The following is a 10893-nucleotide window of genomic DNA, read 5'->3' as shown; positions in this document are numbered from 1 at the left end:
ACGGCTGACCCAAGGCCATTCCAGCAGCTGTAAGGTGGGCTATATGGTGTTCTACCATATTGAGGGCCCTCCCCTCCCCAAACCCTGCCTTCCTTAGATTCCACCCCCCCCCCCCAAAATCTCCATGTATTTCTCAACCCAAAGGTGGCAACCTTAAGTTGCAGCCATCATCTCTACCACAATGTCAAAGGTTTCTATGGCAATCCCCAAAACATCGTGTGGACTTTGATGATTCTTTCATAAGGGAATGTGCAGACATCATTCAGAGGGTTTTTATTCCATTTGTGCGCACGTGTTTCCAAATAAACCTGAGGGTTTGTCCTGGATTTACAGAAAACTTATTGTGTGGATTTAAAAAAAAAAATCTACCTGTGGGCCAGCTCTTGGCTACTACGTATTATTGCTTAGAACAATTGCTACAGAATGCCACAGCTCAGCTAGTGTCAGCTACTGGCGAAGAGCATCTATATTCTACTCCTTCTGCAGTCATTCCACTGGTTGGCCATCAGTTGCCAGCTTTAGTTCAAGACAGTGGCTATTGCATATAAACCCTTCATGGTCTTGGACAGGGCTTTTTTGGTAGGAAAAGCCCAGTAGGAACTCATTTGCATATTAGGCCACACACACACACCCCGAGGTCACCACTGTTTCACACAACAGTGTGGACCATAATAGTCATCGTTTGCACTGAAAGCTGCCATTTACTCAGCTGTATGCCCTGACCTGGATACACCAGGCTAGCCTGATCTCATCAGCTCTCAGAAACGAAGCAGGGCCAGTCCTGGTTAGTATTTGGATGGGAGACTACCAGGGCTTTTTTGGGTAGAAAAAGCCCAGCAGGAACCCATTTGCATATGAAGCCACACCCCTGATACCAAGCCAGCCGGAACTGCATTCCTGTGCATTCCTGCTCAAAAAAGCCCTGGCCTTGGACCCTCACATCTACAGAACCCTCTCTCCTGCCGTGTCCTACTATGACAGCTGAGCAGGGCCTTTTTGGGGGCCACTCTCCATGTGGGCAAGATCAACATATACATGTGCACTTCCTGTTGTGGCCTCCATCTTGTGAAATGGCCTGCCTGAGGGACTGATGGAGGCTCCCCTGCTCCTGTCATTCTGCATACTATGTAAGGCAGAATTGTTCAGGGGGCTTTTTTTTTTTTATAAAGGCAATTGGGCTAGGTTACCACATTGCTATTGGGAAAGCTCCCACTCTCCTGGCCTTCTGCAAAGTATACCAAAGAGAACTATTCCAGTGGACTTTTCTGCACTGTACAAAACGGTTTTCAAGGCAAGACACATTTAGAGGTGGTTTGCCATTGCCTGTCTCTGCATAGCAATGCTGGGATTCTTTGCTGGTCTCCCAAATACTAACCAGTCGACCCTGTTTAGTTTCAGAGAGCTGACAAAATTGGGCTAGCCCAGGTGATCCAGGTCAGCATTGCTCAGTTCAAAAGAGGCCAAAGAATCATTTGGCTGGTCTTGCTGTCTACTCATTCATTCATTCTACGGTACCAACTCAAGTCATTCAAATATTCATCTTCAATTTTTACAATAATAAGTAAAATCAATGTTGCTGTACCCTTACAGGTGAAGTGCTCCCCATCTCTCTCTCTCTCATATCGCAACTATGAGGTCAACTGCTATGCATGGATATACTGCTCACACAAAACACAGGAATGCAATTAATGATAATTATATTTGTGATTATTCATGCCACTAGATGGTGCTATTAGGCACTCAGGTGACTAACACTTAGTCTTGTCAGTACTATCAGGCCACATCAGATGAATCTGGACTGGTTTTAAAAGTACAATTGTAATGTACTGAGTTACCAGACTTGTAGAAGTCAACATGCTTAATTGGCGAGTTAAACTTCCCGCCACAGATCTTGATAGGCGGAGGGTATTTACGTCCTTACATCCGGTGACCTGCAGTCTCCCACTGGTCACCTCTGCGCGTGCGCACGCGCTGTGTTGTGAGTTCCGGGATCGAATTGCAACACACAACAACAATGAAGTGTTACATTCTTTGCCAGGTGTCTGCAACCAGATCACGTCAACAGGAGGTGCAAAAATCCGTCAAGTCTTCTGTGCATCCCTAAATTCCTAGGGGAGGGGGATTCATAATATTGCAGGTTTGCGGGATCAGTCTTTAGCTGTAAAAGCTGTATGCAGACTCCAAGCTCATCCGGAGATTGAGAGCTCATAGTTTAAGCAGATATCCCTCAATAATATAGCGAAACAATGGGTCTTTAACTAGATGCTGGGTGAGGTGAGGTAAAGGTCGCTAGCTTGATCGATTGTTTGTGCTGCTTTATAGTTGCTGTGTCTCTCCTCGCTTTTAAATCATCTTTGTACAGTACTAGAGATTCTGCATGCAAATAAGAGGAAGTCCAGATGTTTACAGACACTGGAGACCAGGGCTTTTTTGTAGCAGGAACCCCTTTGCATATTAGGCCACACACTCCTGATGTAGCCAGTCCCCCTGGAGCTTACAGGGCTCTTAGAACAGGGCCTACTGTAAGCTCAGGAGGATTGGCTACATCAGGGGGGCATGGCCCAGGCCTCAGATTCAGCAGGAGCTTACAGAAGCACAGCTCCTGAACCTTTCTGAGGGTTCCCCCTCCTCCTCCCCACCTACTTTATCCATTGAATAGTAGGTGCAGCTGCATAACAAACCCTGGATTAGGAGAGTGGGCACCCAGCCAACCACCAGGGGCTTTGACACGACCCCATAAACCCTCAATAACCCCTGGAGAAGTCCACGCCCGGAGATATCAAAATGAATTAATAATCACTCCATTTTAGGGAAGGGGAGAAACAGAGAGGCTCTAATGAGTACTTTTCTCATGGCTGCAAAGCCTGCTTTTTTCCCTCGAGCGTAAGAGCATAATTTTATGATTATTGATAGTAAAATAAAATTAAAAATTAACAGACAACCGCATTTATGACTACAAAGAAAAAGGAGCAATTAGTAGCCCCCCCTCCCTCAGGTAGCTCCAGGATTCCTCAAGAGGGCATTAATGATCACTATGTTTATGGGGGAAGCTGTTATATTGTGTTTTAAGTGTTGTGGGGGGAGGGATCACCACAAATCATGCCGGAAAAAAGACAGGAACAACAACAACAAAAATCCTCCATGAAAACCACATGAACAAATCCTTGTAATTCCAGATTGGATGAGAGGATGGAACCAACCATGCTCATTATATCGATGTTATTTTTTTTAGTATCAACAATTACAATGCCTCCACCTTCATCTTGAAACTTGGCATTAGGATATAAACATCTGTCCATTCTTTCTCTCTCCAAATGCCCTTTTGGTGTGTAATTTTTCCTATGGCTCTTTGGTCTCTTGAAACAACTGTCATTAGTTTCTATATGCTTGTTGCCAAGTTCTTCACTATCTCCACTCTGACAGTTTCATCCTGGACAGAGGTATGCCCTTTTAAGTCCATTAAGTCCAATGACTTAGAAAGGAGTGTCTCTGGTTACGAGTGCACTCTGAAGACCTAAACCATTTACGTCATTGATGCAAAAGATTCCCAAACCAGATACTTCCAACTCCATGTTTTGTCAGTTTTCTCTCAAAACTCCGTTTAAAACTGTTCTGGGACTTTTCTTATATTAAATACTTTCTGACCAATGAATAGTTTGTTTTCCTACTGAAATTACAGCTACATAAAATATATACAAATATGCCACATAATCAGGCCTTGGATTCAGCAGGAGCTCACAGGATCACAGCTCCTGAACCTTTCTGAGGGTTCTCCCTCTTCCTCCCCATCTACCTTGTCCACTGACTAGTATGTGCAGCTGCATAACAATCCCTGGATTAGGAGAGCAGGCAGCCAGCCAGCCACCAGGGGCTTTGCTACGCTCCCAGCAGTCCTCATTAATCCCTAGAGAAGCCCATACCACCCTTTCTCCACTTTTTATGTGCTTTTGGGTGGCGGGTGGCTTGCTGGCCTTTTGACTGGGGAGGGGGCGGCCCAGGAGAGCAAGGCCTGCTTGGGCTGGCTGTGTCTCTAGCCAGCCCAAGCATGCCTCGCTTGCCGAGGGCTCTCCTTTCTTGCATTAGGTTGCTTTTGGTGGGGTGGTGGTGGCATATGCTAATGAGCTCCGCCACCTATTTTTCTACACATGACTCCTGCACATAATAATTCTATGACGAGGCAAAGAAATAACATCATTCAGAAACCAGTGTGGGGGGGAGGAAATTGCTATTACTGGTATGCTTTGCTTTTTACTTCAGAGTCAAAGTTCTTTAATAAAATAAACTCCAAATGAAAAATCTAGAGTTGATGGGGATTTATTCAAAGATTTTTCTCCTCCCCTGGATAAACCCAAGATTTAGAATTCTTATCTCATTTTAACAAACATTTGCAGGTCTTAAATAGTTCAGTCAAACTAGTATTTCTTCCTGATTTGTTTTGAATTTTACACAATTACATCTCATTCTGTACTTCTTAGATTTCATGTTTCCCTCAGCCCTTCTGGTTTTGTTGTTCCAAACATCCTATATAAATGAATGCAAACAAAATGAGAATTCATTTCATAATCTCTGAAAACGTTTAGCTCTAGGCCTCTGAAAACTCACACAGGAATAAAATTTTGTTAGCATTTAAGTTGCCATAAGATTCTTGTTTATTTTTACAGCAATGAATATGATTATTGGTGAGAAAAGAAACTCTGACCTATGAAAACTTATGTTGGATTTTTTTTTAAATTAAGGAAGGTGCTATTGGACTGTTTAATTTTGCAGATACAGACTAAAACAGCTACCCTTCTGGGGTAACTGGTGAAAATGCTGCATCAGAATAAACAAAATGAAGACAGCTACACATTAGGCCAGGGGTGGCCAAACTGCAACGTGGGAGCCACATGTGGCTCTTTGACACATATTGTGAGGCTCTTGAAGCCCCCGCTGCTACATCCTGGAGAAAGCATTTTCTCTCTTTAAATCACTTCTCCAAGCTAAGCCGGCTGGCAGCTTGGAGAATGCATTTAAAGTTGAAGTTGCTTTCTTTCCACCTCTCCCTCCCCATCTTCCTACCTTGCGCCTCTCAAACATTTGACATTCATGTGCTGCGGCTCTCAAAACATCTGACATTTATTCTATGTGGCACTTACATTAAGCAAGTTCGGTCACCCCTGCATTAGACTGACACATGAACACCTCTTCCTACAACTTTATAAAACCCATAGCTAGAGTATGGCACCTTGTCCAACGAAAAGTCATTCCACTTATCATCACAGGCCATGAATCGCTTCCAAAACAGGGTGGTCTCTAAGTCTAAGATAACGCATGAATGTCAAGTGAAGATAATAAAAACGTTCTGGAAGGAGTACAGAAAAACTGGAGTCTATTATCTGCTTTGGGGCAGCAAAGAAACAAAAGTGCTCTGCTTTCTTTTTATAATACTAATCCTGTTTTTAAAACCAACAGGCATCACTTGGCTGGCAGCTTGGAGAATGCATTTAAAGTTGAAGTTGCTTTCTTTCCACCTCTCCCTCCCCATCTTCCTTCCTTGCGCCTCTCAAACATTTGACATTCATGTCCTGCGGCTTTCAAAACATCTGACTTTTATTTTATGTGGTGCTTACATTAAGCAAGTTCAGTCACCCCTGCATTAGACTGACACGTGAACACCTCTTCTTACAACTTTATAAAACCCCTAGCTAGAATACGGCACCTTGTCCAACGAAAAGTCATTCCACTTATCACAGAGCATGAATTGCTTCCAAAATAGGGTGGTCTCTAAGTCTAAGATACCGCATGAATGCCAAGTGAAGATAATAAAAACGTTCGGGAAGGAGTACAGAAAAACGGGAGTCTATTATCTGCTTTGGGGCAGCAAAGAAACAAAAGTGTTCTGCTTTCTATTTATAATACTAATCCTCTGTTTTTAAAACCAACGGGCATCACTCGCACTGCCTCTGAAGCAGACAAAAAGCTTCTCGTTGTTTGGCCTCGTTTCTCTTTTAATAAGGCCAGTTAACACCAAAAGTTATCACCGACAATGAGAGTTGTGTCCCTTGTGAGCAGTTATTGGTGAGTTGTTCATTTATTTAATTCTATTTTTAGCCCGCCCTTCCTGTAGGACAGGCTCAGGGCAGGTTACATCATAAAAACAATCAACAATAAAAACAATAAAAGACCAATTTAAATATATAACATCTAAAACTGCAGAATGACAATAGACTAAAATGGCAGGTTCTGCCTCACAGACATGGCCTGTTGTTGTCCTGTCTACTGTCTCTTTACTTCAAATTGGGTTTTTTTTTCTTTATAGCTGCCCAAATAAAACAAAGCTGAAGGAATGAAGTAATCCCCGCTAAACAACTGGCACTAAAAAAGGTATGGAAGGCCAGTGGGGTTTACGTGCAAGAGGTTTGATGAGGGGTGAGGGGTACTCTCTGGGGAAGACAAGACTTAATGGAGATACATTCATTTGGGCCACTTCTCTTGAGGGATAACAACCTTCCCTGAATTCCCTTCAGCTTCTGGTTTGTTTATAAGTTCAAGGGGTAAATCAGAATTTGAAGCTGGCTCAAAGTCAACAAGACGAAGACTGGGTACGCACCACTCACAAGATCTGAAAACAATACTTTCAGTGGATGTTACAATAAACGTGTTTAAAGGAGGGAAATGGTGGATGACAATGAGGTCATGGTGTTACACCTCAAGTTTGCAGAATATTTCATAAGAGGATAACAAAGAAAGTTCTACGCTGTATTAGGTTAGAACTTGGCTATGCATCAAGGTACACTTATTGGAAAGTAAAGAATGAAAGTTAGACATGTAAGCCAATAGCACTGTTGCCTCTATGACCAGCGTTCCTTCTAAGCTGAGTTAGCATGAGCTAGCTCACAGATTTTTAGCCTCCACCTCACCCCCTTTTTGTCTTAGTTCAGGAAAAATGGCCCCACAGCATAATAATTTATGCAGTAGCTCACAACTCTAATGCTAGTAGCTCGCAAAGTAGAATTTTTGCACACAAGATTATGCAGCTTAGAGGGAACATTGTCTATGATGGCTGTTGTCCCAACTAGGATTGCCACCTAGAGATCTCCTGCTATGATCTCTGGGCGACCGAGATCAGAAAATGGCTGCTTTGGAGGCTGGGCTTTATGGCATTATACCCTGCCAAGGCCCCTCACCAAACCCCACCCTGCCCAGGCTCCACCCCAAAAATCTTCAAGTATTTCTCAACCCAGAACTGACAAACCTAAATTTAATGGAGAAACACGGTGTGACCGTGAATACCTCAGGAGAGTCTGCAAGAGGGCATGGCCAAAGGTTGTATGGCCGGAAGAATATAAATGCTTCTCACCTTTTGATCCTTTGCAATTAAAGCAGCAATTGAATTAGGGCTCATAAATTACAATCACATTTAAATGTATTCATTTAGGAAATGTATTCAGCGCCTCTCTCCAGAAATCTGGACAGTGCAACTCACAACATTCTAAAGTCATAAAACCAGCATATGGATGATCTGCAAGCTCTTGTTGGTCTCCCAGATCTCAGTGAAAGAGAGATCCATTTTAGGGGTTAAAGGCCATTTCTGAAGCTGCATTTAGAACAGCAACAATATACGGCCTGGTTTTTGAGAATGGAAACTCTTGCAACAAAGAACAGTGTAATGTCCAAGGGAGAACAGGAGAGCTCTTTTTTATTTTGGAAGATCTGTATCTTGTATTTCCACGTAAAGGTATATTCAAAGTGGCTTACGATAAAGATTGTGACGGATTCCTCACTAGCAGCCGCTTCTCCCCGCGGGGTTTCTGCTTTCCTCGGAGCCAGCGATCGATTCCCCACCAGGCACATTTTGATCCGTGGCTCCCTCCACTTCCTGCTCTGTTTTTTTGGAGATCCAGAAGCTGTGAGGGAAGTTGAAGGGAGCCGCAACTCAAAATGCAGCCGTGCAGCGATTAGTGGGAATCTATTGCTTGCTCTGAGGAAAGCAGAAGCCATGGGATGGAGCGACAGCTAATGAGGAATCAGTCTAAAAATATGAGAGTTAAAACCAATTCTAAAACTGTAGTTCATATTAAAAACCCAAGGGCACCTTTAGATAAAGTCAGGGGTCGTTTTGTAGAAAAATAGGTGGCGGAGCTCATTAGCACAGGAAAGAAAGGAAAGGTCCCCTGTGCAAGCACAAGTCGTTTCTGACTCTGGGGCGACATTGCTTTTACGACGTTTTCACGGCAGACTTTTTACGGGGTGGTTTGCCATTGCTTTCCCCAGTCATCTACACTTCCCCCCCAGCAAGCTGGGTACTCATTTTACCCAGGATGGATGGAAGGCTACTGCCAGCTACTGCCAGGGATCAAACTCAGGTCATGAGCAGAGCTTAGCACTGCAGTACTGCAGCTTTAACACTCTGTGCCACGGGGCTCTTAGCATAACTCATTCACATATGCTGCCCCTCCCAGCCCAAAGCAACCAGATTCAAAAAAGGAGAGCCCTGGGCGAGAGAGGCTTGCTTGGGTTGGCTAGAGATCCAGCCAACCCAAGCAGGGCTTGTTCATCTGGGGCTCTCCTGGGCCACACACCCCCAGTCAAAGGCCACCAAGCCACCCACTGCCCAAAATCGCATAAGTGAAGAAAGGGTGATGCAGGCTTCTCCAGGGGTTAATGAGGGCTGCTGGGGGTGTGGCAAAGGCCATGATGGGTGGCTGCTGGCTGCCCTCTCTCCTAATCCAGGGATTGTTATGCAGCTGCACCTACTATTCAATGGACAAAGTAGGTGGGGAGGAGGAGTGGGAACCCTCAGAAAGGTTCAGGAGCTGTGCTCCTGTGAGCTCCTGCTGAATCTGAGGCCTGGATAAAGTCAAATATTTGAAATAATTTTGCAGATCTTCTGGAACAAATTTTTTTTATTTCTCTAGAAGGCCTCTAAAGAAGATAAAGAATGAACCTTGGACAGAAAGCATCTATGCAAGAAACCTTTCCCAATGAGGCAGGCTCATAATTCTGACCAGTTTGTACAGCTGAAGGCACCCTTCATTCAAGCCACTTACTGGGCCCAGAAACAATCTGGGAGCCAACTGGGAGTTCACTTCAGGAGTCCTCACCTCCAAAGTCTTGTTCACACATGTATATAAGCCATTTGAATAGCGACTAAGCTTGATTGTGTAAGAATGTGTGAAGTGGCTCCACTGAGGTAATGTGAGATCTAACTTTCACACATAAGTCATCCCTAGATGTTGTGGTTTTCCAGGTATAACTGTGTATGTACAAACCAACCTCAGTTTTGCCCTCTTCACATGAGTGGTCTACTTATCCGAGCTCTTAAGTTTTGCAGAAAGAACCATGGAAAGTAACTAAACGACTTGGAAGCTTGCTGGGTGACCTTGGGCCAGTCACAGACTCTCACTGTAACCTACCTTACGAGGTGGCTGTGTGGATAAAATGGAGGAGAGGAGAATGAGCTAAGCCACTTTGTAGAGGAAAAGTCAGGGGGTATAAATGAAATAAATGCAGAAGGGATTGACTCACCTGAAAGCATATGCATTTCTTCATCTCCTGTCATCTCTCGATCAAACCCCCAAGGTCAAGTTGTTAACCCTGAACAAAAAACATTAGTCTGATTCATAGTGTCTTGCAGTCCAGACAATATTACTTCAAGACTGTTGTTCTGTAACGATTCAATACCCATTTTCTGCTTGTAAATTATTTGTTTTTAGATTTTATTGATTTTTAGTGTGCTGATTCTATTGCTGCTATCCACCTTGAGCCCCAGTTATCTGGGAGAAAGGCGAGTTTCTAAACCTTTTAAAATAAGTAAATGAAATACACATTACTAATTATTTGGCACTGTGGCTCCATGGAAAAGCCTCTGCTTTGCATGCAGATGGGTCCAAGGTTCAGTCCCCAGTATTATCTCCAGTTAAAAGGACCAGGTAATGTGAAAGACCCCTACCCAAGGCCCTGAAGAGCCACTCCCAGTCTGAGTAGGCAACACCGACATTAATGGACCCATGGTCTGATTCAGTATAAGGCAATTTCATGTTTGTGTATCACCCTTGGTATGACAAGCTGCCCGCCTGGGCAGGGGGAATTCTTTACTGTACCAGGGGAGGGTTTTGCCAGAAGAAATTAGCAAAGTAACTTTGGTCCAGGACTTAGGGATGCCAATCTCCAGGTGGGACCTGGGGCTCACCTAGAATTAGTCATACCATAGAAAGTCCCCCGGGGAGAAAATGGATGCTTTGGAGGGTGGCCTCTTATGGACTTGTACCCCACTGAGGTCCCTTTCCTCCCCAGATTCCACCCTCAAATCTCCAAGAGCTTCCTGACCTGGAGCTTGCAAGAAGCTTCCAATTCTGGGCAGGGAAATACCTAGAGCAGGCTGGCTAAACTTGCTTCACTTAAGAGCCACACAGAATAAATGTCAGGTGTTTGAGAGCTGCAAACATGAAAGTCATATGATTGAGGGAGGGAGGGAAGGAAAACAGAAGGAGAGAGAGGTAGAAAGAAAGCAACTTTAACTTTAAATGCATTCTCCAACCTGCTGGCTGGCTTGGCTAAGTGATTTAAAGAGACAAATGCCTTCTCAACAGGCCACTGGGGGTTTCAAGAGTCACACAATACGTGTGAAAGGGCCACATGTGGCTTCCGAGTCACAGTTTGGCCACCCCTGACATAGAGATTTTTTTTAGGGGGGGTGGAGCAGTTCGAGGCAGGGAAATACCTAGAGATTTGGGGGGTGGAGGAGGGCCAGGCTAGGGAGGATATAGTGCCATAGAGCCCACCCTGCAAAGCAACCGTTTTCGCCAAGGGAGCTTAAATGTAAGCTTAAATGGTCGCCTGGAGATTAAATGCAACAGTGGGAAATCTGCAGGTGTCACATGGAGGTTAGCAACCCTATAGCAGGTGCGGGGA

The sequence above is a fragment of the Heteronotia binoei genome, chromosome 7, assembly GCF_032191835.1.
Source record: "Heteronotia binoei isolate CCM8104 ecotype False Entrance Well chromosome 7, APGP_CSIRO_Hbin_v1, whole genome shotgun sequence".
Classification (NCBI taxonomy): Eukaryota; Metazoa; Chordata; class Lepidosauria; order Squamata; family Gekkonidae; genus Heteronotia; species Heteronotia binoei.
Note: the sequence above shows the minus strand (reverse complement) of the source record.